This window comes from Oryctolagus cuniculus, chromosome 2 (genome assembly GCF_051225735.1).
Source record: "Oryctolagus cuniculus isolate XC-2025 breed Fujian yellow rabbit chromosome 2, ASM5122573v1, whole genome shotgun sequence".
NCBI lineage: Eukaryota > Metazoa > Chordata > Mammalia > Lagomorpha > Leporidae > Oryctolagus > Oryctolagus cuniculus.
In genome coordinates this window covers 82540743-82553669 of record NC_142868.1, presented here as the reverse complement: position 1 = coordinate 82553669, position 12927 = coordinate 82540743, and the positions used below count along the sequence as shown (strand labels likewise).

General features: G+C 46.2%; 1 protein-coding gene across 19 annotated transcripts in view; it reads right to left on the bottom strand.

Annotated features, from left to right (window-relative positions):
* RBPMS (RNA binding protein, mRNA processing factor) overlaps positions 1-12927 on the bottom strand; it is a 171540-nt gene that overhangs the window by 119847 nt on the left and 38766 nt on the right. Inside the window, exons 1-2 of one of the 19 annotated variants that reach the window (XM_089327305.1) lie at positions 581-639; positions 264-370 (exon numbers count right to left, since the gene is read on the bottom strand). The exons of 17 other annotated variants lie outside the window; for them this stretch is intronic. The gene's annotated coding sequence lies outside the window, so the exon portion shown is untranslated. Of the gene's footprint in view, positions 1-263; positions 371-580; positions 12769-12927 lie in introns of those variants that run through there. One more of the 19 variants, XM_089327306.1, reaches the window with a different exon arrangement.

The window sequence follows — 12927 nt, the reverse complement described above, 5'->3', positions numbered from 1 at the left end:
ACAATCCCATTTTGCAATGAGCAAACTGAGGGTAGAGGAATCTATGATCAAAGCAGCTGATAACTGTTGAGACCATGATTTTGAACTTCAGCAGTTAAGACCCTGGGCTCCTAACCATTATGGAAGTACTGTAGAGCCTTTCTGTTTAACAGGACACAGATTAGGGAGGGAGGCCTTTAAAAATGTTCCAGTCAGAATGATCCAAACTACGAACGCGAGGCGCCATCCTCCCCCCGCCCCCCGAAAAAAAAACTTTTTAAAACCTTAGTCTTCAGGGAAAGAACAGGGAGTATCAGACTTCAAGGAAACACGGGCGTCGCGGGGAAGCTCCAGGCGCTCCATCCCAGCGCACATGCACTGTTGCTCGCTCCTAGCGCCCCAGAGAGACCAGTATTAATACCACGATGTAGAGAAAGCTGTGTGTGAGAACATAAAAGTAATCCTGACACAGTCTTCACACCGGTAGAGCGAGCTCATGGCCAATCTTTCTAATCTCCTCAGGAAGCCCCGTTCAGTCGCTAAGGATGCCTGAAATGCCACCCTCTGGGCTTTCCCCCCCAAGCTACGGGAGGAAGCTGACCAGCTCTCACGGGTGTTCTGTCTCAGGGTGTCCTCCCCAGGAGGCCTGGGACCCGGCGGTGGGCGGAGGGGGGGGACAATGGCGGCCGGAAGTGCGGCTGCCCGGCCCGACCGGGCTTCCGCCAGCGGGGTCGGCGCAGCAGGCCAGGGAGAGGAGGAAAGCCCAGAGCAAGCCCCGCGGCCAGCAAACAGGAAGCGCTCCGGGAAGACTGCGGGGGTGAGAGAATGCACACGGAAAGGGTTTACAGAAACACGAGAAAGCGCCACAGAGGCGGCCCAGGAGAGACGCGTGAGCCCAGTACCGCCGCCAAGCCAGGGGCACAGAGTGAGAAACGGGAGGGAAGGAATTCGGAATGTCTCGCTTCCTAGTTGGCCTTGGAGTTTGCCTGTATCCCCAGAGATAGCATTTGGCATGCAGAAGGGCCACAGGGTATTCAAACTGCTGCTCGGCCACTCCGTGCTCTCAGTCAGCAGCGCCCCACGCGCTTGTCTCCAGGTGTAAGGGATTCGCTAAGGAGTCTGTGTGGTCTAGAGGAGGCAGCTGGCGAAGTTATCTTTGATAGGATGCCAACAATACACGACAAGAAACCACTGTTGACACAGTAAAATCGAACTTAGGAATCCCACTGTTGTTTTAAATTCTTTTGGAAGATTCCTTTGTCGAATTTAAATGCAGAGAAACATTTGCATACCACTAGCCTCAGTTACCCAAAGCTCCCAGTATGCAGGAAGAAGTGGGTCACTGGGGAGGGCGGAAAAGATCCACCATTCACTTCCTCGACTGCCCGGGCACCAGCGTTTGCACCAATGGGCAGGAAGCAGCTCAGTGTACTGCGCACCTGTTACTTGTAAGCTCTGACGCGAAGCATGCTTTCCCTACAATTTATTCTACGGAACTTGACTTTTTTTTTCCCTGAGTTACAAACTTGAGAGCTGCAATTTTAGTTACTACAATGTTTCACTGCTTTTCACATCTGTTAAAAAGTCTCCATACAACAGATTGTGCTGAAAATCAAGAAGAAACAAGGATATGCTGCATCAGACTTATTGTAAAAGTCCCCAAATAGTGTTTAAAAGCAAATGAAAGGGGATGGTGCTGTGACATAGCGGGTGGGGCCACTGCCCGCAGTGCTGGCATCCCACATGGGCACCAGTTCTAGTCCCGGCTGCTCCACTTCCAATCCAGCTCTCTGGTATGGTCTGGGAAAGCAGTAGAAGATGGCCCAAGTCCTTGGGCCCCTGCACCCACGTGGCTTTGGATCGGCGCAGCTCTGGCCATTGCAGCCATCTGGGGAGTGAACCAATGGATGGAAGAACTCTCTCTCTCTCTACCTCTGCCTCTCTGTAACTCTGCCTTTCAAATAGAATAAATCTTAAAAAAAAAAAAAAAAGGCAAATGAAAGACAAAAGGCAAAATCTCCAGCTTTGTAGATAGCACATGAATCTCAAAAATTATTGGAGCATTATGCTTAGTATTTTTAAACAACAATCACAACTTAAATAAAATATCAAGTGTTGGCAAGGATGTAAAAAAAATGGGTCTCTTAGGCACCATTGGTGGGAATATAAATGATGTAGCTGCTACAGAAAAGAGTATGATGGTTCGGCAAAATATTAAAATTTACCATGTGGTGGAGCAATCCCACTTCTGGATAAATATCCAGAAGAATTGAAAGCCAAGATCTCTAAGAGATACATATTTGTAAATCCATGCTCATAGCAGCTTGATTCACAACAGTCAGGAGGTAGGAGCAACCCAAATGTCCATCAATAAGTGAGTCAACAAAATAGAATAGTATTCAGCCTTTAAAAAAAAGGAAGGAGATTTTGACATCATGGATGAACCTTGAGAATATTAGGTTAGCTGAAAGAAGCCCAATACAAAAGAGACGAATTGTGTGGCCGGCGATGTGGCGCAGTTAATCCCTGCTTGCAGTGCAGGCATCCCATATGGTCGCTGGTTTAGTCCTCTTCCAGCTCTCTGCTTCTGCTATGGCCTGGGAAAGCAGTGGAAGATGGCCCAAGTGCTTGGGTCCCTGCACCCAATGAGAGACCTGGAAGCAGCTCCTGGCTCCTGGCTCCAGACAGGCCCAGCTCTGGCCTTGCGGCCATATGGGGAGTGAACCAGCAGATGGAAGACATTTCTCTCTCCTAGGTCTACAACACTACCTCTCAAATAAATAAATGTTTTAAAAGAGAGAAATTGCATTTGTGTCTACTCATGAGGCATCCAAAGTAGAGAAATTAACAGTACAGGAGTAGAATGTTGGTCGTCTGGCTGGGAATGTGAGGATTTTTTGTTTAATTGGTATAGTTTGTTTTGCAAGATGTGAAAGTTCAGGAAGTCTGATGAGTAACAATGTGAATGTATACACTAAACTATACTTAAAAATGGTTAAGATGGTGAATCGTATGTTTTTGCCATAATTATTTTTGTCAATTATAAAAGTCGGTTGCTAAGAGAACTTTCTTCCTTCTAATGTCCAGAGAAACATCTTCAGAATATCAATGATTTTCTCCCACCGTAACTCTTTTGACACATACACTGCAGAGGCGGCCTATTCAAGGTTCTCTTACATGCTGAGTTCCTTGTCAACCAGGAATCAGTGCATCTACATTATGTGACCCTGAGAAAGGAATCTCAAAGGTCAAGATCTTGCCTTATGAACAGTAACTTTAACTTCTCTTGAAACTGCTGATTTGATTTCTACAACTCAGCTATAAGAGCAGCCAAGAAACATGGAAGAAAGAATGCCTCCTGTCCTCTGGCTTTCATGCAAGGGGAGGCGGGGCATGGTGCTCCGGGAGCATAGGTCAAGACACCACTTAGGATACCGCATCCCACATCAGAGACCTCCGTTCCGGCCCAGTGCTGCTTCCCATCCAGTTTCCTGCTAGTGTGCCCCCTGGGAGGACCAGGGACGGGCTTAACTGTACCTGTCACCCAGGAGGAGCACACTGCGTTCCCGACTCCTGGCTTCTGCCTAGCCCAGCCTCTGCCATCCACATGGAGTGAGCCAGCAGGTTCTGTCTACCCATTTCTCTCACACTCTGCCTTTCAAGTAAATAAACATCTAAAAATAAAAATCTCAGGTAAATGGCATTTTGGGCTGCTATTGTTTCCTGTACTCCCTGCAGTACAGGCCACCATCAGCTTCCTGGTCCTGTTCACTGTCCACCTTCACTGCTCAAGATGGCTGTAATGACCAGCCTAAACTTGGCAAGAAACGGTGAAGGCAAACACCTCAGTACCTTTACAAACTAAATTATTCAGAAAACCCTGTTGATCCGCTGTTACTTTACTAAAAACCACCGGGCTATTTATAAGCAAGAGTAAGGTGGGAATCAATACTAAACAAATACTAAATAGCTACAATTGTGCTCTTAGACATCGTGCATAACGTCATTTCCTTAAAAAGTTTCTTAAAAAACAAAAACAGCATGCCGGTTCAACACAAAACTCTCCTGAAGTGAACTTGCTTTCCCAAATGGCAGGCTCTGATAAGATCAATTTTAAAGTTTTGACCTATAATTCCAACAGCTCTAGGTCACACTGCTACACGTATCATGACAAGGAAGTATAAATATTTGAAAATCCTTTACTTATTCAGTTACACTCAGGAAATTTTTATTAAGTGCCCATGAGCAAGGACTTCGTTAGTATAAAATCCAATCCTATGAATTCAACATAATAAATTATTTTAAAAACACAAACTCTAACTGTGTGGAAGAATCAAGCTGTGACCCACCAGATAATGCTAGCCTTGGAGAAACAGTGAAACACGGTGTTGAGAAAACTGTAGTCCTAAGTGACAGATACAGCAATGTGTTAACACCACCTGGTTCTGCATAGAACAGTTGTGCCAAGAGCACGAAAATTCGTGGTGGGGACAACCAGCAGACCCAGAGAAGAGCAATGGATTGTTAAAGAAACCGGAAACTCTAATATACAAAAATGGTTGACGAAAGTAGGCACAGTTAGCCTGGAGGGAGAAAAAAGCCAAGTGTGACATCTGTCAAATGTTTTTAGAGCTGCACTAGAAGATGATGATTAATGATGTAGTCCTCCAACAAGGCAAAAATTTTATCAAGCATGTAAGTCTCAGGAAGGTCCTGGGACTGGAAGTGTTACAGTAAAATGGGCTATGTCAGAGACTCTGAAGGTACTTTTTAAAGTGTACGGGAAGGCCGGCGCCGTGGCTCACTTGGCTGATCCTCAGCCTGTGGCGTTGGCACCCTAGGTTCTAGTCCCTGTTGGGGCACTGAGTACTAGTCTTGGTTGCTCCTCTTCCAGTCCAGCTCTCTGCTGTAGCCCGGGAGGGCAGCAGAGGATGGCCCAAGTGCTTGGGTCCCTGCACCCGCATGAACCAATGGAAGGAAGACCTTTCTCTCTGTCTCTGTCTATAACTCTGTCAATTAAAAAAAAATATTAAAGAGTACGGGAAAACAAATTAAAAGATAGGCTAAGTGGGTGGCATTAGCATAGTGGTTAAGACACCACCACTTCCCACATCAGAGTGCATGGGTTTGACTCCAGCCTCCTGCTCTTGCAGACCCTGGGAGCCAGTGGTGATAGCTCAGGTGACTGGGCTACTGCCACCCATGTGGGAGGCCTGGATTGAGCTCCTGGACCCAGCTTTGGCTGCCCAATAGAGGCCTTGGTGGGCATATGGGGAGTGAACCAGTGAAAGGGAGCACTCTCTGTCCATCCATCCCTATCTCTGTCCCTCAGAACTAAACAATTAGAAGATAACCCTTTTTGTTGCAAACAGAACAAAACAAAAAACCTGAGACATTCATTCATGTACAGTTTTCATAGTGCATTCTCCTTAGGACCCCTCATGGAAGACTCTGGGCATCAGGAAATGTTTAAAGCTTGGGAAAGTGAAAAGGCTTGATTGGACAGCCAGGCTCAGGAGCTAGTTTACAAAGTAGTTATCTTCTTCAAAAGAAAGGGAGGCTAATTGTTGGGGAGGGGAGTCAATTTCAAATAGGGATGAAAGCAAATGTCAGAAGAATTTACCAATACTCTCCAAATTTCTTACACCTGAACATAGTGCTGATTTAAAACAAACCAAATGTTGTCTCCTTTTTCTCCCTGTAATGGGATTCTTCTTTTAAGACTCTTCCCCACCTCATCATTCCACCTACACATCCAGTGTCCACACATCCTCACGGGCTGCTGTCTCTCCTCCTGAGTCTCCCACAGGTATCTCTAGGTATCACCAACACAACACCCAATACCCACAAGGATTACTGATTACTGACACAATCAGGACTCTCAATTATAGCAAGGGCTCTGAACTTATGTCATGTGCTGTAAAATACAGATACCGCTGGATTACAAAAGATCTGATTTACAAAAGATGATTGGTCAAGTCAAAGATCAGTTTGCTTACACAGGCACGTCCGGAGATCATTTATTCTAGCTTTGCACCTCCACAAGTAGTAACCACTTGGACCAGATGAATTACACGCATGCGTCTTGTTTGGAAGTTGATCCCTCAGAAACTGCTTTAGGACATTTTTCTTTTACTTTCTAAAGTGTATTCATTTGAAAAGCAGGGCATGAAAGAGATGCTGTATCTGCTGATTCATTCCCCAAAGGGTTACAACGGCCAGGGCTGGTTCAAGCCGACTCCATCCTGGTCTTCCACGTGAGTGGCTGGGGCCCAAGCATCAGCTTACCTTCCCAGGCAGGCCAACAGGAAGCTGAATCGGAAGCAGAGCATCTAGGACTCCAGTGGGCGCTCTGATATGGGATGCTGGCATCGCAAGTGCTGGCGTAACTTGCTGCCCCCAACACCCGCCCCTAGAACCTTTTTCAACCTAGCAGGAATATCAATGCCTCGAGGCCACTGTTAGCTTCCTTTCCCTGACTGATGAGAGACCTTAGTTACTGGTTAAATGGAATTCCACAAACTCCTAGTCTATAGAAGAAACTATACTTTCACTAACTAACTTGTGTGTTATGAGGGGACAATTACTATTGTTTTTACAAATCTGGTGAAATCAAACACTGGCTTATTTTTTGTTCTAAGTGGACACACACACACACACAATCACTGATGATAATTCCATTATGCTACTCTCATGTAACAATCTTTGAAACACCTAATTTCCTTGGAATTATAGAAAATAAAAGATCCCAGCTCATTTATTGTCTTAATACCAATCACAAAATTTCAGAGTTTGAGAGTTACTCAGAGGGGCCGGTGCTGTGGCGCAGCAGGTTAATGCCCCAGCCTGAAGCACCGGCATCGCATATGGGCGCTGGCTTGAGACCCGGCTGCCCCACTTCCGATGGCCTGGGAAAGCAGTAGAAGATGGCCCAAGTCCTTGGGCCCCTGCACCCGCGTAGGAGACCTGGAGGAAGCTCCTGGCTCCTGGCTTTGGATCGGTGCAGCTCTGGCTGTTGAGGCCATCTGGGGAGTAAACCAGCAGATAGAAGACCTCTCTCTCTCTGTGTAACTCTGACTTTTGAATAAATAAATAAATCTTTAAAAAAAAAAAGTCACTCAGAGACAATGTGACCTAGCTCTCTGATTTTACAGCAACACACGGGCTCACTAACCCAGGACTTTAAAGAGTTCTTCTTTTCCCCTCCTCCCTCCCTCCCTCCTCTCTTCCTCCCTTTGTGAGCAGAGTTAGATGTACAGAACATACTGCAAGGGAGCAATGGGCACGAAAGTCAGAGGTCATCTGCTGTTCTCATTTAAAAGAAAAAGTTTATTTATCTGGAAGGCAGAGAGACACAGAAGAAAGAGACAGAGATCTTCCAGCTGCTGGTTTACCCACCAAATGACTGCAACAGCTGGGGCCAAGGAAGGTTGAAACCAGCAGCCCAGAACTCCACCATGATTTCCTACACAGGTGGCAAAGACCCAAGCACTCAAGCCATCACCTGCCGCCTCCCAGGATGCATTACAGGAAGCTGGTTGGAAGGGAAGGAACCATGGCTTGAATGGGCATTTCCCTGTGGGCTGCAGGTGTCAAGGGGTGACTCAACTGCTGTCCCGTAACACCTGCCCCACTTTTTCTTTTTTTTTAAACACAGTACTGCCTCATGGTAGTCAGTGCCTTGGCTTAGAAGCACTTGAAATTAATGATTACTAGTAATTTTATGCTTGAAATAACTCCTGTTTGGAAGTCATCACCTGGATAACATATGTGTACAATAATGAGAACCAAGAATGAGGAGTCATGGGAGAGTTTGTGGTCATGTCTATCATTCTAACAAGAAGAGTAGCTACCACCTCATGAATTCACGTACTAGGCCATTTTCAGATCCAATGCATGCACTAGAACATCCCAATGACTCTGCCCCGGCAGGTACAAATGTCACTGTTTTGTAGCTAAGATGAATGGGGTTCATTCTGTCCCAAAACAAAGTACAGAGTGTGGATTGAATACACAGACTTGTCTGACTTCAAAGCCCATGTTCGCTCTGTGCTGCTACTTTAGACAATGTCTTAGGGTCTCTCAAACCTCCGGTTTGTAGGATCACATAAAGAAGGTGGCATGGTGGCTGGCGCCGCGGTTCACTAGGCTAATCCTCCGCCTGCGGCGCCGGCACCCCAGGTTCTAGTCCCAGTAGGGGTGCCGGATTCTGTCCCGGTTGCTCCTCTTCCAGTCCAGCTCTCTGCTGTGGCCCAGGAGTGCAGTGGAGGATGGCCCAAGTACTTGGGCCCTGCACCCCATGGGAGACCAGGAGAAGCACCTGGCTCCTGGCTTCGGATCAGCACAGCGCACTGGCGGTAGCAGCCACATGGGGGCGTGAACCAATGGAAAAATGAAGACCTTTTTCTCTGTCTCTAACTCTGCCTGTCATAAAAAAAAAAAAAAAAAAAAAGGTGGCATGGTTGATGGTGAGGGGCATGGGTTTCAGAGGTAGCTTCACCAGGGTTAGAGCCCCAGCACCGTCACTCACTGGTTCTCAATACTCAAGAAACACCGGACACATTTTAAGAAGTGAAGTCTTGTGCAAATACAGTTATTCATTAATTATTGCCCTTAAGATCCAGAGTAAGTTTTTGGATAGAACCTGTTAAATTACTTTAAGCTATGACTGAGAAGCCTAGAAAGAGAAAACTTAGTCCCCCCCACCAAAGGTATTTTCAAATGCAAACCTGGAGAACTCTGTATTTTGCCTTCCTTGTGGGTGTTTATTTTGTTTCACAATTAAGGGGCCATTGGAGAAACAGGTTTTCTCAAAGTTCTGGAAAGTCATCTTAAATTAGGCCCCGGGAAGAAATGGAATCTCTTTTAGTAATGACTCTTGTTTTCTTTGAAAGTTCATGTTTGGGTCAGCCAAGTTTTAAATGGTAAAATTATATTGCTGTGTTGCTAGTCCAGTCTGGGGGTGGGAAGGGGGTGAGGCCGCTGGCTATTTGGATCACTGTAGGAAGGCTTATCTGGTTTCCATACTGAAAGGTTTGTTCTTAGCCAAAAGGCATCATCATTTTAGGAGAGCAGAAGCGTGTACTGGGTTTCTATTGAAGATTCCACACAAGAGGACTCAAGAAAAGTCTAATTCTCCAAGTAAAAGTTGTTGGCAGAGTTTGTGTGATTTTCTTAGGTCAACAGTGTCCACGCTAAAGGATTTTTTTGTTGTTGTTATTCTCCTCTGTTGCAATTTAGGCAGACAGAAAACAATTGTGTAATTATTTTTTTCCATTTGTTTATTTATTCGCTGCCTTGTTCTAAAACAAAAACAAAGCAGTGAGTAATAACAATAAATTAAAGCTATTGCTGAGTTATGAACAATCCAGAAACTTTCATTTCATTGTAACGGCTCCTTGCTCTAACCTTATCTAAACCTGTGCACCATACATTAAGGCATCCTATCTGAGTTTAATATAGCCTTCTTCTCTTAACATAAGCACATTCCTGGACGCAATGACTGTGACAGGAAAATAGAACAGGTGGATAACACAAGTGAAGATGGGAATTCCCAAGAGAGGCCAGCGTTGCAGCTGCCGGTTAAGATGCTGGGTAAGACAACAGTCTAAAGGCAGAATGCAGGGTCTGATATCCAGCGCCTGCTCCTGCCTCCAGCTCCTGCTATGCAGACCCCAGGAGGCAGTGGTGACAGCTCCAGCAAGCTCCCGGTCCCTGGCTCCTGGCTCCAGCCTCTCAGCCTAGCTGCCAGCATTCGGGGAGTGAACCAGGGTTGAGTGGGAATTTTTTTTCTTCTCCTTTTCTGCCTCTTAAATAAATAAAACAAATATTTTTGAATCTTCTTTTTAATAGTCATTCCCAAGGGATGAAAGCATTCCCCTCTGGGAAGGAGTTGAGTGGTCCTTGGCACCAACACCCTCAGGACACCCAGAAAGAGCCCATGACCATCTATGGGATGTGTGTGAGCACCAGATCACCTAAGGGCCAGGTCCAGCGTTCTGGCTCCAGAGTAAAAACACAGAATGCAAGCAGAATGCGGGGAGGCACTGTCTGCAGCTTTCCATATAATTGAACACTCAGAACACTTCCCCAAGCAACAGAGTGAAAAAGTGACTTTTCTACAGGAAAGCCAGTTTATGTAAACAGCTGTCAGGTGACTTCAAACTATGTCATTAAGAGATCAGTTCAAAACAAAAGTGGGTTTTGGAAAATAAAAAAATTCAAAACTCTTCCTTCGCAGAGCAGAACTGTATAACCAGTAATAAGTCTATTGCTAAGCACCATTATTGCAGGAGGGAAGAGATGTGTGTGTGTGCGTGGGAGTAGGTCTCCACGTCACAGAATCCTCACTGGTACTTGTCCTGGTGCTAAGTCACCATCGGACTAGCTGGCTTCTCCCAGATGCAGCTCCTGATTCCAGCTCCCCACTGATGCCACACTGGGAGTGACGGCCCGCCACCCACACGGGGAAGTAGATTCAATTCTCGGCTCCCAGTTTCAGCCTGGCCTAGCTTCAAGTCATAGCAGACGAGAGCTCGTTCTTCTCTCTCAAATAAGTGTTTTTAAAATGTTTTAAATTGTGTTGGCCTCTTATGTGTTGGTCTGTTTGCTGCTGCTGTAGCAGAATACTCAAGACCAAAGCAGGTGCTGTGGCATAGCTGTAGCAGAATACTCAAGACCACAGCAGGTGCTGTGGCACAGTGGGTTAAACCATCATTTGGGATCCCTGGATCCCACACTGGAGGCCCGATTTCAGTCTTACCTCCTCTGCTTCCCTTCCAGCTTCCTGCTAATGTGCCAGGGAAGCAGCAGACGATGGTCCAAACACACAGGTAACCGCCACCCAACTGGGAGACCTAGCTGGAGTTCCTGAACTCTTGGCTTTAAATGCTCCAGCTGTTGTGGGCATTTGGAGTGAACTAGTGAATGGAAGCTCTCTCTCTCTCTGCCTTTCAAATAAATTAAAAAACAAATAAACAGACAACAAGAATACCCATGACTGGGTAAATCTGCTGCTTATCATTCTGGAGGCCCGCAGTCCAAGGTCACGGGGCTCCGTTCGGTAAGGACTCATGGCTGAGTTCCAGGGTGACCTAGGTGATCACGTGGCCGGATACAACCAGCACGCCAAAGGCAGCCTGCTTTTCTAACAAAGCCACACCCTTGATGAAACATGAATCCACACACGGATGAATCATTCCATGAGCAGAACCCTCCAACCCAATCACCTCCCCAAACCACCACACTTCACAGCACCGTTAATGTCTGACTCTGGGGATTACAATTCCAACACATGACTTCTGGGGGACAAACATTCCAAACATAGCACCTAGCTAGGTGACAACCCGATGCCAAACAAGGAAACCCAGGACCCATATGCGTTGCAGAAAGCTATAACATGGACTGTAGAATAATGTACAATTTCCAGTGAACCTATCACCCCCCAATCTTCTCTCCCATTTAATTCAAGGAAATGCAAAGCGATGGAGACTATCAAGAATACACTTTAAACTGGCTTTAACTGACAGATTAAAAATAAATCACACCCAGTGATTCTCTTGCACTGTAATCATCTAACTCTTCCTCATCCTCACCAAATGAGAAAAGGGCCTTATTTAATTTTAAACTTTAGCAATTTTTTTTTTTTTTGACAGGCAGAGTGGACAGTGAGAGAGAGAGACAGAGAGAAAGGTCTTCCTTTTGCCGTTGGTTCACCCTCCAATGGCCGCCGCGGCCGGCGCGCTGCGGCCGGAGCACCGCGCTGATCCGATGGCAGGAGCCAGGAGCCAGGTGCTTTTCCTGGTCTCCCATGGGGTGCAGGGCCCAAGCACCTGGGCCATCCTCCACTGCACTCCCTGGCCACAGCAGAGGGCTGGCCTGGAAGAGGGGCAACCGGGACAGAATCCGGCACCCCGACCGGGACTAGAACCCGGTGTGCTGGCGCCGCTAGGTGGAGGATTAGCCTAGTGAGCCGCGGCGCCGGCCAACTTTAGCAATTTGTACAGTGCCCAGCACATGGTAGGCACATAATAAATCTGTGTGGAATAAATGAACTATGAGACATAGTATTTTGGGGGGCCGGTGCTGTGGCATAGAGGGTAAAGCTGCCAACTGCAGCGCCAGTATACCAAATGAGCACAGGTTCGAGTCGTGGCTGCTCCACTTCCAATCCAGCTCTCTGCTATGGCCTGGGAAAGCAGTAGAAGATGGCCCAAGTCCTTGGGCCCCTGCACCTGCATGGGAGACCCAGAAGAAGCTCCTGGTCCCTGGCTTCAGATCAGCACAGCTCTGTCCATTGCGGCCATCTGGAGAGTGAATTAGCATATGGAAGACCTCTCTCTCTCTCTCTCTCTCACTCGCTTTCAAATAAACAAATCTTTAAAAAATATATAGTATTTTTAAAAATCATAACTTTCAAACTCACTAACATCTGGAAAAAAGTATCAAAAAAATAAGTTATTACAATGAAGCTGCTTCTTCGTTCTTGGCTCACAGATCAGAATCAAGACAGGTAAGTTTTCTCCTGCAGAGATAGTTCAAGTGTATGGTGATCAGTATGACTGTTTCTGAAACGGCTAAAGCTGGCAAAAGGACCTTTGGAAGTTAACTGTATGATTATAATAATTGGAAAAATAATTTTTCCGTAAGTTCAAGTTAAAGTCTGGGCACTTAATTATGAAATTACTACTATTTGATTTCTTCTAAACCATTTTTCCCTCTTTCACTTTAAAAAGTTATCCCCACTTTCCTGGCTTCGGATCAGCACGGTGCGCAGGCTGCAGCGCGCCGGCCACAGTGGCCATTGTGGGGTGAACCAACGGAAAAAGGAAGACCTTTCTCTCTGTCTGTCTCTCACTGTCCACTCTGCCTGTCAAAAAAAAATAATAATAATTAAGTTGCAAACTGACCTATATTTTGAAAGGGGACATTGTCAAATCGCAGCATTTT